Below are 13,701 nucleotides of genomic sequence, written 5' to 3'. Positions count from 1 at the left end.
AGAATCTTAATCCATTTCTATTTTAAAACCATTACAACACTTAGAAAAGAAAACAGGACTAGTAACAGAATAGAGTCCAAAAAGAAACCTAGACACATACAGTCAAATGACTTTTGACAAGACACCAAAGCAATTCAGTGAAAAAAGCGAAATTTCTTCAACAACTGGGTTAGAATAACTGGATATCCATACAGAGAGAGAGAGAGAAGAAGGAAGAGGAGGAGGAAGAGGAGAAGGAGGAAGAGGAGGAGGAGAAGAGGGGGAAGGGAGGGGGAGGAAAGGGGGAGAGGAGGGGGAGGGGGAGGGGGAGGGGGAGTGGAAGGGGGAGGGGAATAGGAAGGGGAAGGGGAAGGGAAGTATCTTCACTCTTCCCTCACATCATACACAAAAATCAATTTGAGAATTAAAGGTAAAACAATATAATAATAAAGTTAGGGGGGAAACTTAGGAGTAAATCTTTACAACCTTACAGTAGGCAAAAACTTTTTAAGAAGGACAGAGAAAGCATGAACCATAAGAGGAAAACATTGATAAATTTTAATACATCAAACTACAAAGTGTCTGTTCATCTAAAGACACTATCAAGAAAGTAAAAAGGCAAGTCACAGACTGGGAAAAAATATTCACAATACACATATCTGATAAATATGCCCAAACCACACCAAGAAATCCTATAAATCAATAATAAAAAGAAAAAGAACTCAATTTTTCAAATGGGCATAGGATTTGAACACACAGCTCACGAAGAAGTTATACAAATGGCCAATAAGCACATGTAGAAGTATTCAACATCATTAGTCATCAGGTTTCTACAAAGTAAAATACAATGAGATACACACACACACACACACACACACACACACACACACACACACAGTAACAACACCAAATGTTGGAAAGGATGTGGAACAACTCAAAGTTTCACTTTTTCTGGTGGACTATATAATGGTACAACTACTTTGGAAAAATGTTTAGCAATTTCTTACAAAGTTACACATACATCTGACCTATGACCCAGAAATTTGATTCACAGATATTTTCCCAAGAGAAATGAAAATGTGTGTTTATAGAAATGTCTGTTTATAGAAAGCTTTATATAAGAATGTGCATAGAAATTTTATTCAGAATAGCCAAAATCTGGAAACAATCCAGATGTGCATCACAGGGAAAGAGAGTTTTTTAAAACTGTGGTGTATTCAAAGAATGGAATACTAACTACTCAGCAATAAAAACAAATGAACTACTGGTACATACAACATAAATGAATCTCTAAAATATTATACTCAATGAAAGAAACAAAGTACAAAAGAGCACATACATGATTCCACTCATAAGAAATTCTAGAATAGATAGAACTAAGGCATGATGATACAAAGCCAATCAGTAGTTGAAGGGTAACTATAGGAATTGACTGGGGGGCATGTGGGAACATAATGGGCTAATGATAATATTTTATCTTGATATGCAGTTGTCAAAACTAATGAACTTAAACATCTGAGCATTTCACAGTACAGCAGTCCCTGCTTATCCATAGTATCACTTTCTGTGGTTACCCACAGTCAACCAAGATCTGAAAATTTAAATGGAAAATTCCAGGAATAGAAAGTTCATAAGTTTTAAACTGTGTGCCATCCCAATCCATCCTACCTGATATATGATTTATTTATCCCTTGCAGCAGTGGGAAACGTCCGGCCCGCGGGCCATATAAGGCCCTCAAAATCATTTGGTCTGGCCCTACCAAGGCATTAGGGGTGAATTAATTAAATATTTTACCAAATATAGCTGGCTAATTTTTAAGTTGATAATTTTGTATGGCTCGTGAATAATGTTATAAATATCCAAATGGCCCAATGTTCCCCACCCCTGGTCCAGAGTATGCGCTGTATAGGCTACCTGCCCTGTAGTCATTTGGTAGCCATGTGGGTTATTAGATAGACTGTCATGGTATCGCAGTGCTTGTGTTCAAGGCAGCCTTATTTTACTTAATATTGGCCCTCATCGCGCCTTACCTTAAACCACGAGATCCCCATGGTGTTTGTAGTTGGAAAGCAAAACTAGGTGGCCATTCCTTCTGTTACACAAGATTACATCAGCACTCCCTTCATCCTGTACTTCATTAGCTTTTGTAATTCCTGGAAATAAAGCATTTTCTATTTTTGCAAAAGTAAATTTTAAATAAATAAATAAGCAATTTTTTTTCCTAGAATCTTAGAATTAAAAGAGATCTTTGATGCCATTTAGATCAAATAAATCCTAATCAAATACAATAATGTCTACTCTAATATGTCTCAATTTAGACATTTCCAGTGAGAGTGTTATCAGTGGGGTGCCCGCTGTGTCCCCACCTGTTATTGGTGGAAGTGGAGTTCTTGGGGTGCCACGGGAACAAGAATTTCCTGAGGCCCCCCACAGGAGGATGAGGTATAGTGGAAAGCTTTATTGATGATATGACATTAGGGGAATTCCTCTCCAAGGTCCCATCTCCTTCCCTCTAGCCATGGAAAAAGTTCAACCTGTATCTTCAATAGAGCTAGGATTAAAATCACTGCCCAGAGTTTCAGCTCCATATTAAAGCACAATCCAGTCCAGCATACGGCTAGCTTAGCTTGTGTTCCCAGCTGCAGTCCATTGCATGTGGGGTCCGCATGGCCCATGGCCACATGGCGGGCGAGTGCAGGTCATGGAGCAAGCAAGAAATAGAAGTGCAAGAGCAAGCAAGAGCAAACAAGAGAGCAAGAACTCTTTGTCTGGGTTATAATTAGGAATTTAACCAATTAAGCCTTCAAGATTTCACATGCTTATAGTGTTTCCACACCCTAGCCAATTATCTTTTTTTCCAGGTTAGACTGACAGGCAAGCACCTTCCAAACATCTCTCCAAATTCACTGCGCATGCACCCATCTTTGACGGAGCCCCTTTCCCAGTGTTTTGCAGGGAATAGACTGGTGGCTCCCTGGGGGCTGGGAAATTGCAGCTTCCTGGTGAAGCTGCCCAGATGACCATGCTTATAATGTCTGGCCTTCCCTTTGCTTTCTTCCTATTAATAATATTAATAAACTAGCTACTTATGATGGTAACAATAGGAAACCCACTGTTTAAGAAGATAACCCATTAATAGACCAATCCTAATTTCCACTTTAGAGCACATAATACTCCAAACCCTGATTTCACAGATTATGAAACTGGGCCTGTAGAGTGGAGAAACTTGATATCTTACAGTAATTTAGAGGCAGAGCTAAACCGGGCTTCTGCCCTCTCTGCAAGTAACAAAGTTAAAACACTTTTGCACCCTACCTTTTATTCCTACCTTTTACTCTTTGCTTCTGGTTCTGTCTCCAGAGCAACAGGGTCTCTAATTTCTTTTCCATCTAATTTCTTTTCCACATGACAGCCCTTCAGATTTTTCAAGGAAACTTTATTTCATCTCCTGAGTCTTTTTCCAAAAGAAGTCATTCTCTCTATCCCAGTCCGTTCAATTTTTCTTCATTTGGCATGAGTCTATACTCTTCACCTCCTTCAGCACTCAATTTCCCACAGGTTGGAGACACTTTTTTTAATTATGGACACCCAGAACTAAATAAAATCCCAGCAGTAAAGAATACAGTGGGCCATGAGCTTCCCTTGATCTTGATAGCTCACTTCTATAATTGTACTCAGTCTTACCTTTCTAGCAACCAGATCACATTGTTGAATCTGTTATTAAAGTTATCAAATGAGCACTAACTATGTCCCAGGCATTGTCCTAAGTACATGAGTTTAATTCTTATAAAAATGCCAACAATATTAGTTGTAACTAATATCATCCTCATCTTCCAGGTAAGAAAAATAAAACACAGATTTTAAGAAACAGACCTTAGATCACACATCTAGTAAGTGGCAGAGCCAGGATTCTAACCTAGGCAGATGGCTCCAAAGCCTGAACTCTTAATGTCTTGCCACAAATTACAATGAAAAATAAGCATCTTTATCAAAAATTGTTGATATTGTTCACTGCTGTGAAGGGAGATCTCTCACATCCGTGAAATAGAATATTTTGCATTCATCACTATTAATTTTAAGATTGTGAGTTTTGGTTTCTCCTTCTTTAAAACTTGCAATTTATAATTCAATATATTAGCTATTTTTCCCCAGGTTGTGTCATCTTCAAATCTGATAATAAGCTTTCTAGCTTTTCAGTTAAGTTGTTGATTAAAAATTATAACTAGCAAAAGGCCTAGATATGTAAAAACTTGTTTGGCAGCAAAAAATAACCTAAGGGTTGACCCTTCTTTGCTCTTGTTTAGCCAGTTAGAAATCTACATGATAATTCTATATTCTGGCCTATATTTGTTCATCTTGTCATAAAAATTGGGATATACTAAGATAGAATTTCCTAAACCTCTGTGCCTAGAATGTTATCAAAATATAAAAGAAGCTAGTATGGTCCAACTTGTTCTTTGGGAATCCATGCTACCTCTAAATTATTACAACTTTTGGTAACTATATGAAAGCTCATCTTTTTAATGCTCTATTTTAGAAAGGGTGGCTGAAGTTGTCATCAAGACTACTGATCTATGGTCTCCAATATTTATCTTTGCCCTTTTTGAGGTTGTTTGGAACTAGTTATGGCTTTCTCACTCCACATCCACTCTCAGAACCCAAAAGTTTCCAACAGTGCTATCTCAAACACATATGCACATTCTTTTAGTATCATGAGCAGTTGGTCATTTGAACTTAGGAAATGAAACGTATTTTCACAACTTCAGACTCTTACATTTATTTGCCTCCTTTACATCTTTATTCAGACATCTACAAGGCATTTGCAATTTAATGTTTCCAATGAAGCTTCTACTTTTCACCCCATTCCAAAACCTGCTCCTCTCACAGTCTTCCCCATTTCAATAAATGGCTAGGTCACAAACCTTGAAGTCACCTTTGATTCTTCTCCTCTTATATTCTATAAGCAATCCATTAGCAAATCTTATGGGCCTTGCCCCTCCCCCAATTTATCCAGAATCCAACAATACGTCTCAATCCCTCTACTGCTACATTCTAATCCAAGCCACCTTCATCTTCCTTCTGGACTATTGCACTTTCCTCCTAATTGGTGTCTCTACTTTCACCCTTATTCCATGTAGAAGATGCTATTAGCTCACTCAATCAGACCCTCTGAAAAGCCTTTTATCAATTGGTTGGTGAGCCCCTTACCCAGCTGCTGTAAGTGCATCAATGATAATTGCACTTGGGTAATGGAAGCCACTACACCTGGAAGGGCCTGGGATTTACACCATCCATCCCTTTCCCCCCAGAGACTTCATCCAATAACCAGGGTGAAGGTAAAAAGCCCCTCTCCCTCATCTCAAGTGGGAAAAAACTCTACAGTGTAATTTATGCTCCAGAGCTTCCCATGAGATCAGGCTGAATGTTTGCCATTCTCCTCCTCTTCTACCTGCTTCTTTTACTCTCCCCCAGTTTATCCATAAATCACACACACATCCCCCTCTCGGGTTCTACTTCTGGGAACTCAGCCTAATACTCTCCCCTTACAACAGTCACAGCTAACCTGTTAAAAAGTTCACATCAGCCCGGCTGGTGTGACTCAGTGGTGGAGTATTGACTTATGAACCAGGAGGTCATGGTTCAATTCCCAGTCAGGGCACATGGCTGGGTTGTGGCTCTATCCCCAGCGTAGGGCATGCAGGAGGCAGCCAATCAATGATTCTCTCTCATCATTGATGTTTCTATCTCTCTCTCTCCCTCTCTCTTCCTTTCTGAAATCAATAAAAATATATTTTTTAAATGTTCATATCATTCCTTTGCACAAATCCCTCCATTGGCTTCCCATCTCACCAAGATAAGAAAGAAAAAAAAATTCAGAGATTTTTAGCATGGCAAAAAGACCAGCCAGCTAACTTTCCAACTTCATCTCCTTTCCCTCCCTGCCTCATCCATTCCACTCCACTCTCACTGGTCTCCTTGATACTCCTCCAAATCCTATGCGACCTCCTCTTTCAAGGCCTTTGTACCAAGATTCCTCCACCCAGATATGCACTAAGCTTGCTCACTTCCTTCAAGTCTTTGTTCAAATGTCACTCATTATAGAAGCCTTCTCTCACTATCCTACCATAAAATAGCACGCATACCCCACTTCCTGTCACTCTCTTCGTTATCCATCTCCCACCATAAGAATGTAAGTTCCCTGAGAATGCACCCATTGCTTTGTACTTATATCCTCGGCACCTAAATCGTGTCTAGCTTATATTAGGCATTTTAAAATTTTATTGATTTTTTTTGAGTAGGCTATATTTTGACTTCCTACACACAAACCACCCAAACACACATACACATCCAACAACTGTCATTGATTTCAAAGTCCTATTAACACTATTTGTCCGACTTTTTATAGCCTAGGAACCATTATCAGTGATGGCCACAACAGAAGCAAAATAGAAGTTGAGTTGTTAGGACTCTTTTGCTCTAATCTATTAATGTTGTTCCACTAGAAAAAAAAAAAAGGATAATATGTGGAAGTCAAGAAACAATAGAGCTTTGCAATCCAGAAAGCTTGAGAATTGTACTGTTAGCTCAAATGGCTTTTAGTCAAGTTGCTAAGCAGATTACTCCAAAATATAAAGCATAGTTGCTATCGTTAGTATAAATTAAATAAATGAAATTTAAAGTTAGTAAAAACTTAGGTAACAGAGATGTTTTTATATTTAAAACCACAGAAAGCCCGTAATTATTCAATCATATAACGAATGGATAAATTTCTCTTGTTACTCATAGGAAGGCTTTTGTGGTAGGTCTTTGGAATGGACAAAAAGTAACAGAAGAATTTTGGATTTGAGCACAGAATTATAAGTGGATCATGGAAATAAAACTGATGTGTTTAAACTTTACTTTTTTTTTTAATCCTCACCTGAGGATATGTTTTCATTTATATGAGAGAGAGAGGAAGGGAGAAGGAAAGAGAAAAAAAACAAAAACACAACACATCAATGTAAGAGAGAAACATCGATCAGTTGCTTCCTGTACTCACCCTGACCGGGGGATCGAACCCGCAACCTGGGTATGTGCCCTGACTGGGAATTGAACCTGCACAGGATGACACTCCAACCAACTGAGCCCCACTGACCAAGGCTAAACTATAATTGTTAAAATGTATAAAACTGACCCTCTAGCAGAAGTACTGATGTCACTCAATAATCTAGAAAAACACACTTTACCCCACAGCTTAGGACAACTCCCTCCCCTATCTCAGGTACTCTATATATTCCCTTATTTTTACAAAAACATTAGTTAGTCAGAAACGTCATAACAGATCTGTCTTCACTGTGACTTCAGTAGCTACGCGGCCTATAAGGAATATTCACACTTGTTTGCAATTATTGGAGGGAGTGGCGCCTTCTGAGCTTCTTCCTATACCAGCCCCCACAGAGCCTCTTCTTCCTCAGCTTTGTGCTCAAGATTCTGACCCTCTAGGACATGCCCACTCTACCCTGACCCTTCTGCCACTCCCCTCCACTCAGGTTCCCCAGAAGCTGCCCGCACCACATGTCCCTCTGGTATGACTGCCCACCCCCACAGTCTGCTCATTCAAACAGTTCCTCACTTGCTCCCAGCCCTCCGCAGTCAGGCTTCCCGGTCAACCCTGCCTCTGCTCTCTCTCCTGCCAGGGCCCTTGCTCGTTTCTTTATTGATTGATCCTAGGGGGGAAACCTCTCTCTAAGACAGAGTCTTCACTGTTCCCAGGGGGAATCATCACATATTTCCCAAAGGGGACTTCTATAATTTGACCTTCCCCCAACAGCTGCCTCTGTAATCGGTAGCAGGGCTTTTCAAAGAGTAGTCCCAGACGCCCTGAGCCAAGATCTTGGGTCTGGGCCAGAAATTCTCAGTGCATCGTAGGTCGTTTCTAACAAGCTACCAAGGAGAGTTTGTTGCCGTGTAAGTTCAAGAACCACTGCACTCCTCCATCACAGGGGAATATCTCTGTAAATCCCTCTAGAGCAACCACTCTTCCTCCTTCTCTTACGGAAGGCCACCATGCCCCACGGGCAGCATCGAGGGCAGAGAAAGTCTACAGTCGGGGCCTCTCAGAGTCCAGAGAACTTCCAATTTCTGAGAATGGCAGGATTTTAGAAAGTGAAGAAATGCCAACAGGATTACAAGAATTGTGATATACCCTAATGTTTACACTCAATAAGTATATATAGTGCAATATAATCGTTCTAGTCACAGGTTTACAAAATATAAAATTGATAGTACCCAACAGCTAATATGATCTGGTCATAGAACACAAGTTTAAAGTCTTGTGTGATGTCCTCCTTCCCTTCCTCCCCCTCCCCAATTACATCAGTGTGTGTCAGTGGCTGTGTGTTTAACCTCATTTGGAAATAACATCCAAATTCCACGTTTGAGGCTGTTCTCAAATGTGAGGTCTTGGCAATGTGGCCCTCCCGAGACCTACTGTGCCTGGCCCTATACATTATCACTTCAAAAGTGGACCCCCTTCCTGGGATATATTCCTAGATTTGTTGAATATGGAAAAAAAAAAACAACAAAGACCACTCTCCCGGAAGGGGAAAGTATGCCCCATGTCCCCAAACCACTCCCCTCCCAAGCAGACACTTTTGTTTGCGGCAAACCCTGCAGACGTTACTGACCTGGGAGAGAAAACTGCCAGATCCCTGTGCACTTGTCATTCTCCATGCAGGACACCTCTTTGTCCTTCCCATTCTCTTCCCCACCCCAATCCTGTCTTGATTAAACTCCCAGCCAGGTCTCCACTGTATTACAGGAAATTAAAGAAAGATGTGAGCGTGGAGGCCATGGGGGCATAGGCTACCAAGGAGACAGAACTGAACCTCACATCACCCTACTTGGCCCCGGAGGATGGCTGGTTAGCCAGAGACGGGTAAGATTCCTCAGGGAAGGAACAACCTAAGACAGGCACAGTCGCAGAGGGGCCATCAGGAGAGAACTTGGGGGTCAACAGAGGTGGGGCACAGACCCTCACCCCCTCCAACTTTTCAGGGGTCTGAACCTTCACCCCTTCTGAGGGAGGTCTCCTGCCCCCATGACTGCTTAACTTCCCATGCCCCGCTCAAATCGGGACCCGGGTAACAGACAGAGACTTGGCCGACAGCAGCTGCCCTCTCACTGCAACAAGACTTGTTTGAGTTGTCTTGTACCCATGGTGTGGGGAAGTGGGTTTTTGATATCTAAATCCAGCCTAGGAGGAACCAAGATGGCGGCAAAGTTAAACAACTAAACTGCTACCTCGCACAACAATTTCAAAAATACAACTAAAAAACAAAACGTCTACCACCCAGAACCACGGGAAAGCTGGCTGAGTGGTAGATTTACAACTAAGAAGAGAAGGGAGCGCAAACGCTGGAGAGCTGAGGTACGGAGGTGCGCGCGAAGTGGGCTGGCGGCGGGCGACTGGGCGCGCTGCTTTTCTTCAAACCGAAGGGAGACAAACTCCCGATCACTCTGAACTCCAGTTTCTGGGGACACGCGGGGGATCCAGACGCCTACGGGGAGAAGCTGGACTCTCGGCCATCGGTCGGAGAGTGAGTGACTTTTCTGCAGAGGTGCGCCCAGCAATCAGGGTTTGCTGTGCTGGAGCGTGGGACACAGGAACTTGGAAACATGGAAAGGCAGAGATGGCTGAAGGCAGCCATGGCCGTTGGCCACGCCCCAGCCTAGTGATGCTCTGAGACCCCGCCCCACCCTGAGACCCCGCCCCGCACATTCTACAAACCCGCCCAGGCTCCACACAGCAGCTTTTACATATAAATGGCCTGTTCTGTGGCAGCTCAACCAAATTAACTGCAGCTCCAGTCAAACAGCTCCAAAACCGCCCAAGCAAAGAGGAGAAAACTGTAGCTCTTGCTGTAGCTCCTGCTGGGAGGCCTCAGACCTGCACACCATTGGAGATCCAGACACGAGGGTATCTAGTGGTCAGTGTGGACGACACCAGATTTCAACCACTCTCATAAGGGACACATTCAAGAGACAGACTCAGTGAGCACCAAAGCCCTACTGTGTCTCCATCCAGCACAGCAATTCTTCCGTTATAGACACAGCAGGTCCTCACAGCCAATTGGCCTGGAGGTCAATTCCTCCCAGCGTACCAACAGCAATCAAGGCTTTTAACTACACCAAGACTTTCCACTCAGCCCACAAAGGGGTGTACCAAGAGCGACCACCTAGAGTGATTGGGGAAGCTGAGCTACTGGCCCCTATAGGTCACTGACCACACAAAGCCACTCCATCAACACAGGGAGGCAGCCAAAATGCAGAGACACCGAAGTATGTCACGAGTAGGAGAGATGGAGGAAAGCAAACTAATGGACGACACAGTGTTCAGAACCACATTTATAAGGTTACTCAAGAATCTTCTAAAAACTGCTGAGAAACTTGAAGAGACCTTCAAGGACCTTAATGAGAATACCAAAAAAAAAAAAAATGGGAAAGGACCAGTCATAAATTATGCATACACTGTCTGAAATAAAGAATATACAGACACTCAACTGTAGACCACTGTACCCAAAGAGTCAAACCAAAGATCTGGAATATGAGGAAGAAAAAAACACCCAACCAGAGAGGCAGAAAGAAAGAAAAATCCAAAAGTGTGAGGATAGCGTAAAGAGCCTCTGAGATGGCTTTAAGCGTACCAATATCCAAATTTTTGGGGTGCCAGAAGAAGAGAGAGAGCAAGATACTGAAAACCTATTTGAAGAAATAATGACAGAAAACTTCCCCCACCTGGTGAAAGAAATAGACTTACAAGTTCAGGAAGCACACAGAACCCCAAACAAGAGGAATCCAAATAGGACCACACCAAGACACATCATAATTAAAATGCCAAGGGCAAAAGGCAAAGAGAGAATCTTACAAGCAGCAAGAGAAAAACAGTTAGTTACCTACAAGGGAGCACCCATACGACTGTCAGCTGATTTCTCAACAGAAACTATGCAGGCCAGACGGGAATGGCACAAAATATTCAAAGTGATGAATAGCAAGAACCTACAACCAAGACTACTCTACCCAGCAAAGTTATCATTCAGAATTGAAGGGCAGATAAAGAGCTTCACAGATAAGAAAAAGCTAAAGGAGTTCATCACCACCAAACCGGTATTATATGAAATGCTGAAAGGTATTCTTTAAAAAGAGGAAAAAGAAGAAAAAAGTAAAGATAAAAATTATGAACAACAAATACATATCTATCAACAAGTGATCCTAAAAATCAAGTGAATTAAAAATCTGAGGAACAGAATAAACTGGTGAACATAATAGAATCAGAGGCATAGAATGGGAGTGGATTGATAATTCTCAGGGGGAAAGGGGTGTCTGTGTGGGGGGTACAGGAAGAGACTGGACAAAAATCATACACCTATGGATAAGGACAATGGGGGGGGAGGTAAGGGCAAAGGGGGGGTGGGAACCGGGTGGTGGGGAGATATGGGGGGAAAAAAGGAGAAACAATTGTAATAATCTGAACAATAAAGATTTATTTTAAAAAATAATAATAAAATAAATAAATAAATCCAGCCTAGCACCAGGAATGTTCAGGTCCTACTGAAGAAGGCAAATAATCCTTTCCACTAAGGATAAATATGTGATACCTTAATCAATAAAGAAATTTTAAAAAATAAGATTGTTGTTAGAGTATTAAATTTGACAGTAAAATAGTAGTCAAGTTTTCAGGCTAATTTAAATTGGTTAATTGAAATAAGCAAATATTCTAGAAAAATTAATTGTACGGGACAAAAAGCTGTTCCGAAAGTGTTAACTAAAATTTTTATTGGTAGTTCATCTCATGGTAAAATTGCGTAACATGTAATGAATCTAAAGCAGTCATATTATAGTGCAAAAAATTAAAATTTAAAAGCTATCAAGACTACATTATAAAATTTTCAAAAGCCTCCTAATATTTAAATCAAAAAAGGGGGGATAGTAGAAGAATATCATGTAAGGAAAAATATCCTGTAAGTAAATTACATCTAGAAAATTTTTACTTTAGAAAATTAACTTTCATTTGTAATGCTAACAGCAAGACACCCAGGTAAAACATACATGGGGTCAAAACAAGCCAAAGAAAAATCGTTTGGGCAAAAAATGAAAAAGGATCACAAGTCAAATTTATAGAAAAGATTCCTTTGTTAACTTTTGGTCGAGAATATCTTTGTATATTTTCAGAAAACAACTCTGAGACCATGTGGATTCCTGCAACAGAGAGGAATTGACAGGACTACTCCAGCCATGAAGACAGAAGAGAAGCAGTCCAGAGATGGAAGACGCTGACGACGCCTTGCCATACTATCAGTCAGCAGCTGTGCGTCACTGCAGGTTGCCCAAAACCAAACCAGAGAGGGTCGGACCTACATTGTCACCATTTGTCCACCATCCAGAACTGAAATATCATTGCTGACATGTACACATAAGGAACTGTTTGACATTGAAATTGGGACTCAAAAGAACTGTTGGCCCAGAAAGAAACTCAAAAAAAAAAAAAAGAAAGAAAGATGTGACTGATGCTTGGGCCAGGGCAGTGGTCGGCAAACTGCGGCTCGCAAGCCACATGTGGCTCTTTGGCCCCTTGAATTTTTAGCAAAGGCCAGCTTAGGAGTACCCTAATTAAGTTAATAACAATGTACCTACCTATATAATTTAAGTTTAAAATATTTGGCTCTCAAAAGAAATTTCAATCATTGTACTGTTGATATTTGGCTCTGTTGACTAATGAGTTTGCAGACCACTGGGCCAGGGGAACCCTACTGGTGGCCATGGTAACAACTAATGAGAGATTTCCAAAGAGGAGGTGAATGGCAAGGTCACATGACCCCTGACAATGCCCAGTGACACCTGGAGGGCTAGGATTTGGCTTCAGGAAGGGAGCGGGTGGGGTTTATTCTAGTTACATAAACTAAAATTTCTCTTCATGCTCACCTTATTTTCATCAAGAAAATCTTAAAATTTTCAATCAGTGACACTCAATAGAGAAAAGAAGTTGTATAAGAAAGGGAGCTTAACCTCTTCCTTTGGGCCTCATTCCCACTTCACCCTGAAAAATCCAAGATTGAAATTTACAATATCTATCTGACACTTATAGTTGGGGTTGTTCTGCTCATACATTTTCTCCCCCCGAGAAAAATAAAAGTACTTCCTTTTTTAAAATATATATACTTTTTATTGATCTCAGAGAGGAAGGGAGAGAGAGTGAGAGATAGAAACATCAATGATGAGAGAGAATCATGGATTGGCTGCCTCCTGCATGCCCCATACTGGAGATAGAGCCCTGACCGGGAATCAAACCATGACCTCCTGGTAAATGCTCAACCACTGAGCCATGCAGGCCTGGCTAAAAGTACTTTCCACACCTGAAGGTGTTCTGCTTTCCCATCATTGTACCCAAGTAAAGCAATATCTCCTTGGCAACTTGTGCCCAGGATAAGAAAAGCTGCCTGTCTGAGAGGGCAGGGGTCTCTAAACTCACTTTCTCCTCTACCAGCACAGACGTTCCAGTGCTACATTCGATCATAACTATGTGGATTTATTTAGCTACAATGTTATCATCCCCATTAAGCCACAAGTAAGAGACAATTCTCTGCTTTTATTTATAACCTGAAGGGATTATTTTTGAGTTAAGGCTTTAAGAATTCAGATCTATCAGGAAAGAACAGCTTGTGTAATGAACTTCCTGTTTTCAT

The 13,701-nt window shown here is 41.3% G+C and overlaps 1 long non-coding RNA gene across 1 annotated transcript in view; it reads right to left on the bottom strand.

Moving 5' to 3' along the window:
* Positions 1-13,701, bottom strand: part of LOC307110444 — a 143,336-nt gene that overhangs the window by 58,192 nt on the left and 71,443 nt on the right. Inside the window, exon 3 of the long non-coding RNA XR_013814441.1 lies at positions 2,011-2,133. This is a non-coding gene — a long non-coding RNA (uncharacterized lncRNA). The remainder of the gene's footprint in view (positions 1-2,010; positions 2,134-13,701) is intronic.

The sequence above is a fragment of the Cnephaeus nilssonii genome (assembly GCF_951640355.1).
Source record: "Cnephaeus nilssonii genome assembly, chromosome: 14".
Taxonomy (NCBI): domain Eukaryota; kingdom Metazoa; phylum Chordata; class Mammalia; order Chiroptera; family Vespertilionidae; genus Cnephaeus; species Cnephaeus nilssonii.
This window is presented reverse-complemented; position numbering and strand designations above follow the sequence as displayed.